Source organism: Pteropus medius, unplaced genomic scaffold, assembly GCF_902729225.1.
Source record: "Pteropus medius unplaced genomic scaffold, Ma_sr-lr_union100, whole genome shotgun sequence".
In the NCBI taxonomy this organism is placed as follows: Eukaryota; Metazoa; Chordata; class Mammalia; order Chiroptera; family Pteropodidae; genus Pteropus; species Pteropus medius.
Window position 1 is genome coordinate 12,176,358 of NW_024344378.1, and position 14,926 is coordinate 12,191,283.

At 43.3% G+C, this 14,926-nt stretch overlaps 1 protein-coding gene and 1 pseudogene across 1 annotated transcript in view; both read left to right on the forward strand.

The window, feature by feature from the left end:
- The first annotated feature begins 408 nt into the window (after positions 1-408).
- Positions 409-14,926, forward strand: part of GPAM (glycerol-3-phosphate acyltransferase, mitochondrial) — a 68,286-nt gene continuing 53,768 nt past the window's right edge. The window contains exon 1 of the mRNA XM_039871221.1: positions 409-607. The gene's annotated coding sequence lies outside the window, so the exon portion shown is untranslated. The remainder of the gene's footprint in view (positions 608-14,926) is intronic.
- On the forward strand, positions 3,410-3,528 carry LOC120609815 (uncharacterized; annotated as a pseudogene).

A 14,926-nucleotide genomic window follows, 5' to 3' on the forward strand; every position in this document is an offset into this window, starting at 1 on the left:
CCTGGTGACTCGGCCTGGCTCAGCTCCGCTCAGGCCTAACGTCAGTAGGACTTCTGGGCAATGTGAGAGCGTCCAGGTCAGGAGCTGGGTGCCCACTGCAAGCACCCAGGATCCTCACCTACAGCCCCTAAGCCACATGCCTCCACTGAGAATGAGGTCGCTGAGTTTTCCCTGTCAGAAAACTCCCACCAGGCACAGCCAAGAAGACACCACACACAGCATCATTAAATTATTATAAGCCCTGAAACTCACTCCAGAAGTCTGGGTCTGTTTGTCCTTGCGGTCAGAAGGAGGCATGCGATTGGCTGGCTGAGCTCAGCCTAGCAGGCCTTATCTCTGGCTGGTTATTTATTTGATTAAAGAGGCTCCCTCCTCCTGGGGTGTTTCAAAACTGTGCTGGGAGAGTTTGCTGCTGCCTGGGGAATTTTTTTTGAGGTTACTGCCGAGCACCTAAAGTCCTTCAGTCTCTGGCCATACAAAAGGCATTCAGTGGAGCTTTTTATTCACTGCCACACAGGCTGGGGCTGTCTTCTCCAGAGTCTTGATCAGCTGTGCTGATCAACTGGTTGGAAATAATTCCTCAGATACCACAGAGTCAAGGATACAGGTATTAAAAAATTTCTTTTTTGGGGGGAGGAAGAACTAATTTCTTAGAATGTCATGACATTAGAATTGCGGGTAAAAATGGAGTGGGTAGCAAAGCAAAAAGCAAGAGAGGCAAAGAAAGTAGAGGAAGGAAGTGGAAGAAAATAGAACTCAGAATCTTGGAATTCTCTGGAAAGGCCAAGACATGAGCTGTTTGCAGCCGGAGAGAGGCATGAACTCGGATCGTGGTGTGACGTTCGTGTCTGCGTGCTCTTGTTTCCCATGTAATCCTTCCTGAAGTCTGGCTACTCTCTTGGCCTCCTTGTCATCCTTCCTTCTGGCTCAGAACCCCAAAATTCTTAGAGGGTTTTGGACACTTTATGAGAAATCCAATTGCTTTAGCTCGAAACATCAAGTCTGATTCATCAACGGGACGTAGCCTTCAAAGGCTCTACTCGGTGGCACCAATCCTTGGGATGTTGGTTACAGAGGTAGGGGAGTGGAGCCAAGCACCTCATACGTGAGAATTTGTTTCCCACTTTGTCCGAGAGCTGTGTTTGGTGTGTGTTGTCTATTCTCATCCTCATCATTCTCCCAACTCCGGGGTGCTTTCCAAGTTTGAATTGGGCAGATAGAGCTTTATGTCAAAGGATTTCCTTGCTACGGATGAGAGCGGGAGTCCTGAGCTGGCAGAAGGCATTTAACCACCTGGAAATGAAGACCGAAGAGAGATGAAAGAATGGCCTTTGTCATCTCTGTCAATTGTTAGGTTTGGCTGGAGGTGGCTGAGGAGGGGGGCGTATGATGCAAAACCAAGGAAAGCAATAATTCTAATAATTGGTGTGAGAAGTTGATTAATTGAATCATGCTTCCCCCTCGTAATTTTAAGGGAAAAGTCAAAAAGTGGAGGACAAGCCCAGTGCAGGGGGACACACCCTCTGGGCCCGATTCTTCTCTGCTCCTTTGGGAGCACTTCCTCCCTTCGCTGTCATCTGGAACAGTGGTCTGAGTCCTGTTTGTCTCTCTGGACTCCTGCCTCACCGTTCTCTATCTTTGCCCCACCCTCTGGTCACTATTTCTTGCACCCACCATGGTCAACCTTGTTGCATGTTATCTTTGCTGCTTAGAGGCCTCTCCACCCTTCCCTGCTCCCTGGTCTGGCCAAGTCAACAGATTTGTCAGGTCTCTGAGTAAAGCTGCTTTCTCTGGTACTAGATTAGGGCCCCGTGGAATGCACCTTACTGGGTCAATAATCACATCGTCTTATGATTGCTTGTTTCCTGATCCATTGCCTCCACTAGACGGGCAGCTCTGTGGAGGTGGGGACCTTGCTCCCGGCCTGACTCTCAGAGCCTAGCAATGTCTGATGCTCTTCAGACTCTTACCGGTAGCAACGGCGAACACTGTTCGAGTGCCTTCAACCTGTCCAGCACTGCTCTAAATGCCTCGCGTGTATTCACTCGGTCCTCACCATAAGCCCACGAGGTGATTGTCAACCCATGTAATAGCTGAAGAAATGATAAGTTAAGAGACAACACAGTAAATGGTGGACTCCAGAGCCTGTGCTTTCACTCCTATGCTGAGATGCCGAATGAGTCAGTGAAAACTAGATGAATGATATCAGGCTGATGGTCAGAACGTGGCAACTCTCCCACTTGACCCGTTGGACCCATTTACTCAGCTGAGCCTGCTGCCTGTGCACCACAGTGCACGTTGTGAGCAAGCCTTGGAGGACACAGTTTTAAGCAGGCACAGACACTGGCCTGAGATGCTTTTGGTTTTGAGCTTCATTCTCTCTACCAGGATCTGCTTTCCCCATCAGCCTCTCATCTACCTTTGTTGTCAGATTTAAACACTTATGGGTTCCCACCTAAAAACTGAAAAGGGTTCCAAATTAGGAATTTGGTCCAGCCTTGAAGGAAGTGCGTGAGGAGACTAAACTGGCTTGAGGCGCATATCAGATCAGGCACTGTGCTAAGGGCTTTCCCCGGCACATCTCATTTGTCCTCCTAGTGAGGTAGTCGGATTAGCATCATCCTATGTGTTAGAGAAACAAAGTAAGTCTAAGAGAACATAATTAACTGGCCCAAGCTGGTAACTGTGCGAGCTGAGACTCAATTTCTGATACGTCTAGCCTCAGAGCCCACCCTTCCCACATACCTGGGGCTTCACAGACCCTTAGCTTCAGACTCATCGCCTTTTGGTGATTGGTCCCCTCATATTCTTGTCAGATATTCCCGTTTCACTATCTGCCTCTCCATTTGCTGAGTGGGGACCTCCTCACTGCTGGTGGTCCTCAGCCTTGTTTTCCCTACCTGGACCCCAATCTAGCACCTGGCTTGGCAAGACTGGGCGCCTGCCTGGGGCTCTGGGCTCTCAGCTGCTCTCGGTCCCAGAGTGACCCTCCCACTCTCTTCCTCTCTTGGGAAGTGGTATTGGGGCATCTGGTGCTAGAACATCACAGCTGGAGAAGCCTAAATCATGGCCCCCAACTTAAGGAACCTCCCAAGTCTGATAATACTCATCAGAAGAGTAGTATGGCATGGGGGGAGAGTCATTCAGACCCATTGCTGAGTTTTGCTTTTTTCTGTTTGTAATTTAAATAGTCTAAGCACCCATTTCCTCATCTGTAAGACGGGGGTAATATTTCTCTCACGGGGTTCCTTTGAGAATAGGTATTCTGAGTTTAGTAAATCTCGGTGTGTGCTACTGTGCATGAGGCACTGATTTAGGGCAAAGAATGAGGCGGAGAGTGCCCCACCCTCATGGAAGTTATAGCTGGATTGAGGGTAGAGGGCAAGAGGCATTAAACAAATCACACAGCGTCTACGGCCATGCCACCTTGAACGCGCTCGATCTCTTCTGATCTCGGAAGCTAAGCAGTGTCGGGCGTGGTTAGTACTTGGATGGGAGACCACCCAGGAATACCAGGTGCTGTAGGCGTCAAAAAAAAAATAGAAATCTCACAGCTAAACAGGTCATTCCCAACTGTGATGAGAAAAAGAACTTAATTTAGAAGAAAATGGGGAACTAGTTGAGATAAGCCTCCTTGATGAATCAATAGCTTGTGAGCACCTAACATGCCCCCTCGACCAGAACGCAGTAGGTGCTCAGTACACGCAACCCTGGCTGAGTGCCTGCAGCTCTCTGAGACTCATGGTCTGTGAGTTTTCAGTGAGAGGACGGACTGAATGGTTCCTAGGACTGAGTCACTTGTCTCTGCCATTGGTGATTCTCTTGACTCCCCGCGATATAGATGGCCTCCTGACTCCCTCTTTGGTGTCTCCTCTGATGGAGAGAGACTGGGTCCAAACTCAAAGAGGTCAGGAGGAAGAATTGGTCAGTTCTGTCTTCTCGAATCCCCTTTCTCTCAGCATCTCCTTTCTACTCTTTAGCTGGGGCCCAGCATCCTCACTCCCTTGAAGTCACTCCTCTCATAAAAATCCCTAAGCCCCTTCCCAGGGACTGGGGATAGAAAAACTGGTTCTTTGTGTCCTTCTTCCTCGAGTTCCTATGTGTCCAGCCTGGATGACTAACCCACCTGAGGCGGTTACCTTTTATCAAATTTCCAGCACAGGCAGGGCCGAGGATTTGGGGATGGGCCCGTTGTCTTCCTTGGCTGCCCATGGGTGCTCTGAGGCCACCCTCTTCCTTACCCCTTGGCTTCCCCCAGGAGCACCGTGTTCCTCTTGCACTGCACACAGTGTCCTTTGTGAGCTCTCTGGCCAGGACTTTAGTGACAGCAATTGTGAAGAGCTGGTTAGCATTTTCCCCAGACAGAGCTAGAAGCTCTGGGAGGTTATGAGAAGGCTAAGCTCACCGGGAATGATGAAAGGAAATGACTGGCCTCGGCTCGTGAAAGAACACTGATGTCAGCATTCAATTCTCTCCCACCTTCCCCCGTGGGTGGCCCTGTATCCTTGATCTCCAGAGGCATATTAATTCTCCCTCCACCTCCTCTTTCCTCCCTGGGCTATGCTCACCTACTGTTTGCTGGTCATAGTGCTCAGCAGAACTTCCCAGGGACATCAGTGTTTTAACAAGTGATTCCGGAAGAGAGCAGTCACGGTGGGAAGACAGGCAATGGGGTTGATACTTCAAAGCACACAACTGTCTTCACCAGAATATAGGGTTTGAAAACCTCTGTCTGGTGGGAGTGTCATAGAGGATTGGATGCTGTGAAGGAACAGAGATGCCCTCCAGTAAATAATGCACCAGACCTGGAGCATTTCGAAAGAGACTTTGAATAGCAAGTTGTAACCCAAATCAAATTTCCTCCCCGACAAAGGTCAAAAGAGGAAAATCGCAGGATATTTGCAATGAGAAACCCACCCTCAATATTTAGTTCACAGGACCCAAAGCCTTGCTAATTCCATCACTGTGGGTGGAGCCCGGTTGAGCAGCATTTCAGGTGTTTAATGGGGCTCCTGGTTGCAAGTTGAGCCAGAGCCAATGAAAACACTCCATCATCACTTCTGGGCTCTTAAGCTGTGGGGGTTCGTGGCAGGAAGATGGGCACTATGAGTGGCCACTGGAGTTCCTTGCAAAAGGATTAGGATGGAGACCCAGAGGCATTCCAGGTCAAGGACAGGAAGGGGTGAGGGGGTAGAACTGGGGGGAACAGGAATTGCCCTGAGAATAATAAGCCACTCTGCTCTGTGGTGGCACTTTCCATGCTGTAATGCTACACCAATCTGCTTGTTTAATTACCTGTCTCTTCCACTTGGTTTTGAGTTCCTTGAGAGTAGTGACTGTGCCTGGTTGCCCTGAGTCATGGAGCTAATTAGATGTGGAGCAGGGGTAATGGTACAGTAAGCAGACATTTGAAAGAGTGATGGCAAAGCACCAAGGACACACAGTGCTGTTTCATGAACCCATAAAATCTGAGGAGTAGGGGGCACATTTTCTATTATCTAATCATGTGTGCCATTTCTGGCTGGTGTAGTGGAGAAGGCCCCACCTCCATCCTACCCAGCGGGCTCACCCTGAGCTTCATTCCACTAGACAACTAAAATGTGTCCCAAGGAGGGGGGATGAGGGTCAGGCCTACCACTGCCCCAGGGAGGTACCAAGGAACCAGTGAGTGAAAGATCAGCTCGTCTCCCACGGTCCCCGCAGCTGGTGGTCTGTGCAGGAGCAGGGCTGGATGGGGGTGGGAAGCACCTCCTGTTCAAGCCCCCTTTTTTTCCCATTGCCAAGTCCAAGAAGAGCTCTCAGTCCCAAGGTTTTCAATTTTCATGGGTCCTTGTTCCCCATAGTCACCCCTTTCTACAATGTTCATGTCAGATCTCAAGCTGCTGACCACCTTCCTGGCCTACCTTCCGGCTTTCTTTTTTTTTTTTTTCCCCCCAGCCTAGAGTGATGTAAGGACAAAGTTAGTGAGTCTTTAATACAGTTATCGGTATCAATTTGAGGAGGTTCTCTTTATTTTGAGAGTCTATCCTTCCTGCTTGTTAAAATGTTCAAACATTCTCTTATCAAATGATGGTGTTTTTAGATTGTCCACGGATGTTCACTTTAATTTTAACATTATGGCTGGGCAGAATAGAAATTAGCATTCCTTACTTTAGTGCACTGGGAAGCGTTGCTCAATGAACTGCTTGTCAGCAAGGTTAACATCCATGTCCAAGTCCAAGTGGGAGCCTCTGGGGTGCCCTTTTTAGTGTCTCGTTTCCCAATCTGTAGCAGAGTGCCAGAGTTGATATATTTAAATTCCACTCACTTCCCCAAGACACTCAGCTGGCTGTGGAAGCCAAATCCTTAAATAGATACTACTGTTTTCTTGGCACCTCAGGCTCCTGTATGTTTAATGCCTTGAGTATCTGATTTCTGGGCCAAACTCATGAAAATCTAAAGAGAAATTATCCGTCTCAGAAAGCAGTTGCAATGGAAATAAAAGCCATTAGTACCCAATGTTATCGGGATGTTTTAATTTTTCATTGAAATTTCAAGATAAAAGTCAATCTTTAGAGTGTGTTAACCCAGATCACCAGCTTCAGCTTAGGGACTGCTGGAAAAGATGCCAGCCCCCAGGCTTTTGGGGCCCTCCATTTACCTGCTTAAGTTAGGGGATTTAGTGTTTCAGTCAAGTCCCATATTGCATCTGGTTATCCTGTCCTTTTAGATTGTTCTGGGGTATCAATGAATAGAAAAAAAATGCCCACCAGGCAGGTCAAATCCCAATAATAAAGATGGTAAAGTACAAATTCCTGGGCTGTCATTGAATGTTTCTGTGCTAAAAGTTGTTTAAAAAAAAAAAAGTGAGTCATGCCAGGCTTAGACAGTTAGCTGTAAGGAGGGTTTTGTATTACCCATTTTGCAATGTTGGCTTCGCCATTGCCAAGACTTTCATGCTTGAACTGAGTGCTTCTTGAAGTCAAGGGTATGCCTTACAAATGGTATTGGTGAACACCCTCTCCTCCTGCCCATCTTTGCCCTGAGACCCAACACAGCTCTCGGCACATAGAAAGCCAAAATGTTGTTACTGGTGAAAATGATAAAGTAAATGACTAATATGTTTTGGAGAGAATCAGTTGCTGGCCATTTCTACCTTGACTTAATATGACCATGTAATCATTAATATTTTTAACTTGCCTATTTAATTGTTAAAAGAAAATGATTTCTTTGATTTGATAATGTGTCTTGGTTTACAACTCAACAAAAGGAAGGAGTGGGAGTTTAGTGAAGCTGGTGAGCAGCAAAAGCCTCTAGGTGAGTCCAGCCAAGGCTTGGTTTCCTCATTCCCTGGAACCTCCCCTGAATGCTTATCAAGAAGATTATCCAGACCGAAGAACAACAGGCTTTGTCCATTCATATTTACCTAATTGTGTTTGGTTTGCCTTGGCTATTATGCCAACACAGCATTCCCCACTGGACCCGTCCCTCTCATACATAGCAGGCAGAGTCCTCTGGCTGGTCAGCAGCTTGAGATCTGACATGAACATTGTAGAAAGTCTCTGGGGATATTTCTTGTCACGGCTTTGCCATCAACTGATTGTATGGACCTGGGCAAGTCTCTTTATCTCTCTGGCTCATGGTTGCCTCATCTGTAAGACATGTTGGATTACATAGGAATTTCTCAGCCTCAGAACTATTGACATTGTGGGTCAGATCATTTTTTGCTGTGGCTCTGTCCTGTGCATCGTAGTATGTTTAGCGGGATCCTGGCCTCTATCCACGAGATGCCAATAGTACTCCTCCCTTCTTTAGTGGCAACCAAAAATGTGTCCAGACATTTCCAAATGTCTCCTGCAGAGCAAAATCACCCCTAGTTGACAACTACTGAATCAAATAATATTGACCCCAGTTAGAAAAACCACATTAATAGTTGTTAATTCATCCTCTGTTATTGTGCTCTTACTTTGTGCTAGGCACTGTATTAGATTTAGCTGTCTAAATATATTTTTTTTTACAGATATTCTGTTGAGAAAATGCCATCTACTTTATGAAAATCTGAATTAGAGCTAGGCTAGTGTCTACACAGGCATTGACGAAGAGTGAAAAAATAAGTAGAATCTCTGTTTAGATTCTTACTAGCCTCATCTGTAAAACATCAACTTTACATATTGTGGGCAGGACCTAATGCTCATTGTGTATGAAAGTACCTAGGTCATAGTAGGTATTCAATAATTAAACTCATTCCTCTTTTCTCGCCCCCAACCCCGAGAGAATCAAACGTGCACAAAATATTAACTTTACCAGCCTTGCTCTGCTTTCTCTAGGAATCTGTCCTTATCCCACCACATGTCCCCAGCCCGATATGAATTATTAAAAATGACTGTTCATTTCAAGGAGAGCCCCCAGATATTTTGTATCACTACACTGTTGACTTGGTCCTTCCTTAAAGGGATTGCCTCTCCCTAGCAAAGAAAAAGATTCTCCGATAACCAGAGGTTTGCAGATGTCAATGTTTCATGTTCGCCTGTGCACAACAATGACAATAAGGAACTGAGGGTGCGATCACTCCTACTGTGTGAATTATAAGCACTATTCCTCCTGAGGCGCTGAGTGTGCTGTGGGTTTGATCATCTCTCCTGGGTTCTCAAAGGCAAAGACTGTGTGCTGGCTGCCCATGGCAGCTCCTGCACCATCTCCTCCAGGGAAGACATCTTGGTATTTGGTAGCCTGACATGGTGAGAGGCTTCACGGAGGTTGGAGCAAGGGAGTTTGAATCTGTATTTTCCTCTTGGGTCAGACATTGACCCAGGGTTGCAAGGCAAATGAAGACAGTGTAGTTTTAAAAAAAAAAAAAAAGAAGGAAGAAAAAGAAAAAGAAAGAAAAAAAAGAAAGAAAAGAAAGGAAAAAAGAAAACAAAAGTTTAGGCTCAGATCTCAGCTCTGCTACTTACTCTCTGTTTGATCTTGGAAAGTTTATGTCACCTCCCTGAACCTCAGCTGTCATTCCTGCAAAGTCTGTGATAAGAAGGGCCCCTCTACAAAAGAGGTTGTAAGAATTAAATAATAGAATGCATGGAAAGCATATGGCAAATACTAAAGGCTCAGTAGAAATCTATTTTTGTTAATAATATGAATCATCTTAAATAGTGGTTTATAAATGATAATAAATATAACAAATATTAAATAGATAACAAAAAGATGGATGCTTGGGTGGATGAAAAGGTGTGAGATTGACTCATTCTGTTATGGATAAGAATACAGGCTCAGAAAGGGGAAGTGAGGAGAAAGGGTGCCTAGGACATCACTGCTGGTTTGTGGCAGGGCTGGGACAGATCTGGCATCTCTTGATTCTCCTTCAGATGCTGGTTTTGCCATGCTGGGGCTGCTTTCATGTGTTAGAGGGGAAAAAAGTCAGAAATACTCGTTAGAGATGGTAAGGCAGACTATATTCAGGACCATTATGATAGGTGTAGGGACCATCGCAATGGGATTTTACAGTGGGGGGAGAAGAGATTGGACTCAAGTCTGAACGCAGCATAAACAAGTGGGAATTTATAGCTGAAGAGCAGGGTCGGGGTCAGTGGATGGAAAACTACTAAGCAGTAATATCAGGGGTAAGGGGATTCTGGCTAAACTGGCTTCATAGGATTCTTTGCTTAAGACAGAGGGGTTTAGACATCACTGGGGGAAGGTGGATGTGGAACCTGATTAAATACCAAAGGTGAGAGTTCTGGCTAAACTGACTTAGCAGGGTTCTTGAAAACTGGATTTTACAAGTGCATAGTCAAAGTGCATAGTTGGGCCTTGGAGAAGGTTTAGGAGCCTAATTAAAGTTTAATCTTTGTCACTTGCTCAAACATTTAAAGCCCATGTTTAGAAAACTGCAAACAAATTGAGGAAAATGTGACTTTTGGTTTAAGAACCACGTGGTATTTACAGAAGGACTCTTTCTTCAGGGTATGAGAAAAATAATATTTTGTCTAATGACCCAGGAGAGAAAAACAGGGTGCAATGAGGAAACCTTGTCACCACCTCCCCCTAAGGATCAAGCCCCACACCAGCCTGTCACTTATACACAGACAATCGCTATAGAAACCACTGCCTTTGTCTCCTGTCTCGCATCCCAGACCCAGACTGCTGAGCTGATCTTTTGCTTTAATGTTGATATTCAGTCTCGAGAGCAACTCTGAATGTATCAACAACTGAACACCAATAATGTTCACCTTTCCAATGAGGTGGCAGAGATTTCTCAGGGCTGACTCAGACCTGTGATTCATGTCTTTCACCTTGCCAATAAGTCATACGTTTGCTTGAGAAGGAAAGACTGAACTTTTTTCAGGCTCAAAAGTTGAAAGAGGAAGTGTGAACAGTTCGAGTGATTTGGTATACTTTGCCCTTTAACATTGACTATTTTGGGCCTGCTTGGGATGAAAGTTTGTGTGGATCTGCTTGGATATTGACAGGTGAAATCATGTATAATTATAATATGAATGGAACCTTGGTTAAAATGGAATACTTTATTTGAATTAAACTCTACTGTAGTCTTAAGTGATGGTTATAATTTAGCTGGAAAGTTGAATCAGTAGAGTCATAATTCCTATCAAAATCTTATTGTTGATTTTGTCTTATCTAACTTAGTTTGTCCACCTGCTGTCTCTCTTATTTGAAAAGGGCTCACCAGACACTGAGCACACATTTTAATGCTTTTCTTTTACTTTCCTTCTCCTGTTTTGTAACCGCCTCTTTTAGCATAGCATATAGAATAATGACATAATAAAAGAATCTGCAAATTATGGCCCCTGGACCAAATCTTGCCTACCATTTGTTTTGTAAATAAAGTTTTATTGGCACACAGCCACATCCATTTGTTTATGGATTGTCTGTGGTTGCTTTCATAGTACAACAGAGTGGAGTAGTTCTAACAGAGACCATATGGACTGCAAAGTCTTGAATATTTACTATCTAGCCCTTTACAGGAAAAGCATGCTGACTCCTGATTTAGAGTATGACTGGTGGAATCAAACATGCCTAGGTTCAAATCAGGTCTTGGTTACTTGCTGGCTTGAAACAAGCTAGCTTTCACATTGGAAAAGCTGCATAACCTTTCTGCAACCTAATCAGCACCACTGGGATAGCAGATAGATAACTACCTTGAAGAGTCGCTGTGAGAATTTGGTGAGATAGTATTTATAAAAACCGGCAGCTCTGTGACTGGCACAGAGAAAGTGTTTAATAAATGGTAGCTATTATGATGAGCATTCATTTCTTCATTCAATAAATGAATATCAGTTGCTTCCTCTGTGCTATGCCTGGGAGCTACAGCAATGATCAAGACATAGAAGGTGCCTACTTTCATGGAGCTCACAACTTAACGGGGAAGATGGATAACATGAAGAAAACCAGTCAACACATTATTTTTAGATATTAAGTGCCATAAATAAAATAAAATAAGATGATGTGGAAGAAAATGACAAGGCAGGGAACAGAAAGTTGCTAACCAAGCTAAAACTGGACCATAAGAATGAGTCAGCCATTCAAATACCTAGAGAAGGAATGTTCCTGGCAGAGGAGACAATAAACACAGAGGCCCTGCACCAGAGATGAGCTTGGGATGGTCCAAGAACAGAGAGATGGCCTTGGGCACAAGGGCAGAGGGAGGGAGGGGAGATGGGAAAGGACGAGGGAGCAGAGGTCAGCATGGGTAAGAGCGTGTAGACACTTGCAGACCCTGAGAAGATGTTTGGCTTTTAGAGGGAGGGGTTCAATCTGAGACCATAATGGGGCAGAAATGTAACTGGTCCTTAGCCTCATTCCGTGACCCTTGTTATAAATATATTATTCTTCCTCTTTGGTCTCTGGCACTGGTGACTGCTGAAAACAGGAGGTGAGTAGGGGCCTAGTGCACCCTAGTCAAATGGCAGCTTTAGGTTGTGGCAAGCTCATCACACCGCTCCTGCTGGACACAGCCACTTGGGCTTTTCTCCTTACAGTACCCCTGACTCACCTAAAAGATCTGGCCAGTGCTACTACTTCTCTGAAATGTCCCTTATCGGGAACCTTTAATGCTTCTCCAGGTGGAGCACTTAAGGTGAAAATCAATTAATGTAATCTTAAAACCCTCTAATAAATTTCCAGCAACATAAGACCACCAGATAATCAGTTTGTCCCTAGGGTCACTCCAAATTCGCAGCTCAGTTCCCATAATTAGCATTTCTATTGTGTCTGAATCCTTGAACAGGTGTGAAGAGCCCCGGTGATAATATTTTACCTGTCTGAGGTTTAAAAGCAAGCTTTAGACACAATCAGTTACTCACTCCGCCTCTGGAGCTGCTAATAATAACAGCTATCCAGTCCCACTTTCAAAGCATTGCTACATACTTGGCTCACTCAAAGGTAAAAGTATACCTTAGTTTACCTGCCTTTATCCATTTTGAATGACTCCTCCTCCTTCTCCTCTTGTTCTCTTTATTTTCCTCTTCCTTCATCATCATCATCATCAAAACTCTTTATTGGAAAGTACATAGCTCGCTAATCGTCATGAATAATTCCTTTAAAAGGTACAAATAAGTGTTTCTGTCTCATCTTGCTTTAGACATTGTTAAAGGAACAAAATCCAAGTTTGATACCTTCCAAATCATGCTTTCAAACACTAATTCTTAATCTGGGATCCATGAATGACCTTAGATGGGTATTAGGAATCTCCTGAAATTGAATATTAACTTTTACATACATATTTTTCCTTGGGAAAGAGTCTAGAGAGTTTCATCAGATTCTCAAAGTGTACCCTGAATCAAAAAGGTTAGGAGCTACTGCTTTAAAGATTTCACTGACTAAATCAAAGCACAGAGGTTCCACGACAATGATACATTCTGATAAACCTATCATAAGTCAAAATTGCATTTAATACACCTAACCTACCAAACGCCATAGTTTAGCGTAGCCTACCTTAAATGTGTTCAGAATGTAATATCCAAAAAATGCAGTACACTGTGGAATATTGGTTGTTTACCCTCATGATCCCCTAACTGACTGGGACCTGGGGCTCACTGCCCAGCATCGCCAGGAGAGTATCAAATTGCATACCACTAGTCTGGGGAAAAGATCAAAATCCAAAATCTGAAGTGTGGTTTCTACTAAGTGTGTATTGCATTCGTACCATAATCAAGTCAAAAAATTCTAAGTTGAACTTGTAAGTCGGGGACCATATGTAGTTATCAAAAGAAAACTCTCTGCAGTTTTGTAACTAGAAAAGGTAGGCTTGTTATAGCTGGATGAGGGAAGCCTGTGATTCTAAAATAACACATTTATTGATTATGGCCTGTGAAAGCAATAAATACCTGGATCAAATGAAGCCTTCCTTTTTGAGGACCAGACATTTTCCTAGGAACTCTTATAACTGCCCAGCACGTGGCAGGTACAGACCCAGTGCCTTACATATTTTAACACTTAATTCTCATAAACGACCCTATAAAGTACTTAGTATTATTAGCCTTGTTTTATAGATGAGGAAAATGAGGTAGAGAGAGATTGAAACCATAGATTGAGTTTACATTCAACATTCCAAGACTCTTCACAGTTCTGGATAATGTAGTTTGTCAGGCTGTAATGAATGGTTTAAAATAATTATCATTTTGGATATGTGAATGGCGGCCATGATTACAACATGGTGGCCTAATTAATAACAGGATTCCTATATGTGTCATCTCTGGTTTTGTAAATAAGAACAGATTTCAGGTCACATGCAGAGGAGAGCCAGTTGACTACTCTGCTTAATTAGAATTTGGCCAAGAGTTACTATGGTTTATAAAATGGAGTTATTGACCAAGTAGATAATTTTATTGTGATAACTATTATCACCACTAAAAAATTTATGCTGTGTATATAAAGCATGTCATAACCCTGTAGAGCTTAAAATTAACTAAATCTTATCTCTTGGAAGTTAGAATCTTATTCATTCTAAGATTTGATTAATTGATTGGACTTTAGATATAATTCACCGTTTACATAGATTATATTTGTTCAATAGTTAATGAGCTGGTGATCTAGAAATTTAGATGGACTACCCTCTAAAAACATCATTTATAAATAACCTAGAGAAAAACCAGTATTGTGGATACTAAAGTTCTTTTAATACCATCTATACCTATAGCGGTTACTAGGAATTCTACAATTCATGTGTATGTATTAAATTTGCATATGTGTTCCAGTGATTTATGGGGGCAAAGTAGGAATCTTGGATCAGAGCTGAGAGCCTCTGAAAAAATTAACTAGAATAATTTGATAACGAGCAGAAATATTTTGTCATCTAGGCAGACTTGGATGTGCAATAAGGATGAATGAAGTATAAGGCTCCTTGAGTGAAAGGTCAGGATCAATGACCCAGCCAATCAGCTGGATAACAAAGTAGGGCTTAGAGAAGGGATTGTACCCTGTGACCCTGGATTATGGAAAGTCTATTATCCAATATCTTACTTTCATGTTCGGAGATCATCATTGTAATACATTTCAAATACTTTATGGAATAATACGGTGATTGTCAGAAAAGATTTTGTTAAAACTGTAATTAATTGGATTATGTTTGTTCAGGTTTTACTTAATAGCAGATATTTTAGATAACTGTGTTGATAACACTGTACTTTAGAAAGGTCTTCTTTAGGGAAATCTGTAAGTTAAAACTAAAGACAGTTACAAGGAGTACGTTTAGAAGATCCAAGAGAGTAAAATTTCCAAAAGAAAACTTTAGAGCTATGTCCTCAAAAGTAATAAAACTAAATTTCTTTAAAAGCATTCTAAAAATGAGTCGTGAACTTAGATTGATCTTGCTCCCAGTTGGACTCAATAAGTAAGGTTCCAGGTCACTTTGAACTCATTAGAAACAGAATAATCTAAATGTGTAGTCCTGCTTCTCCTCATCTTCTTCATGAAAAAAAAGAAAACTTCATGA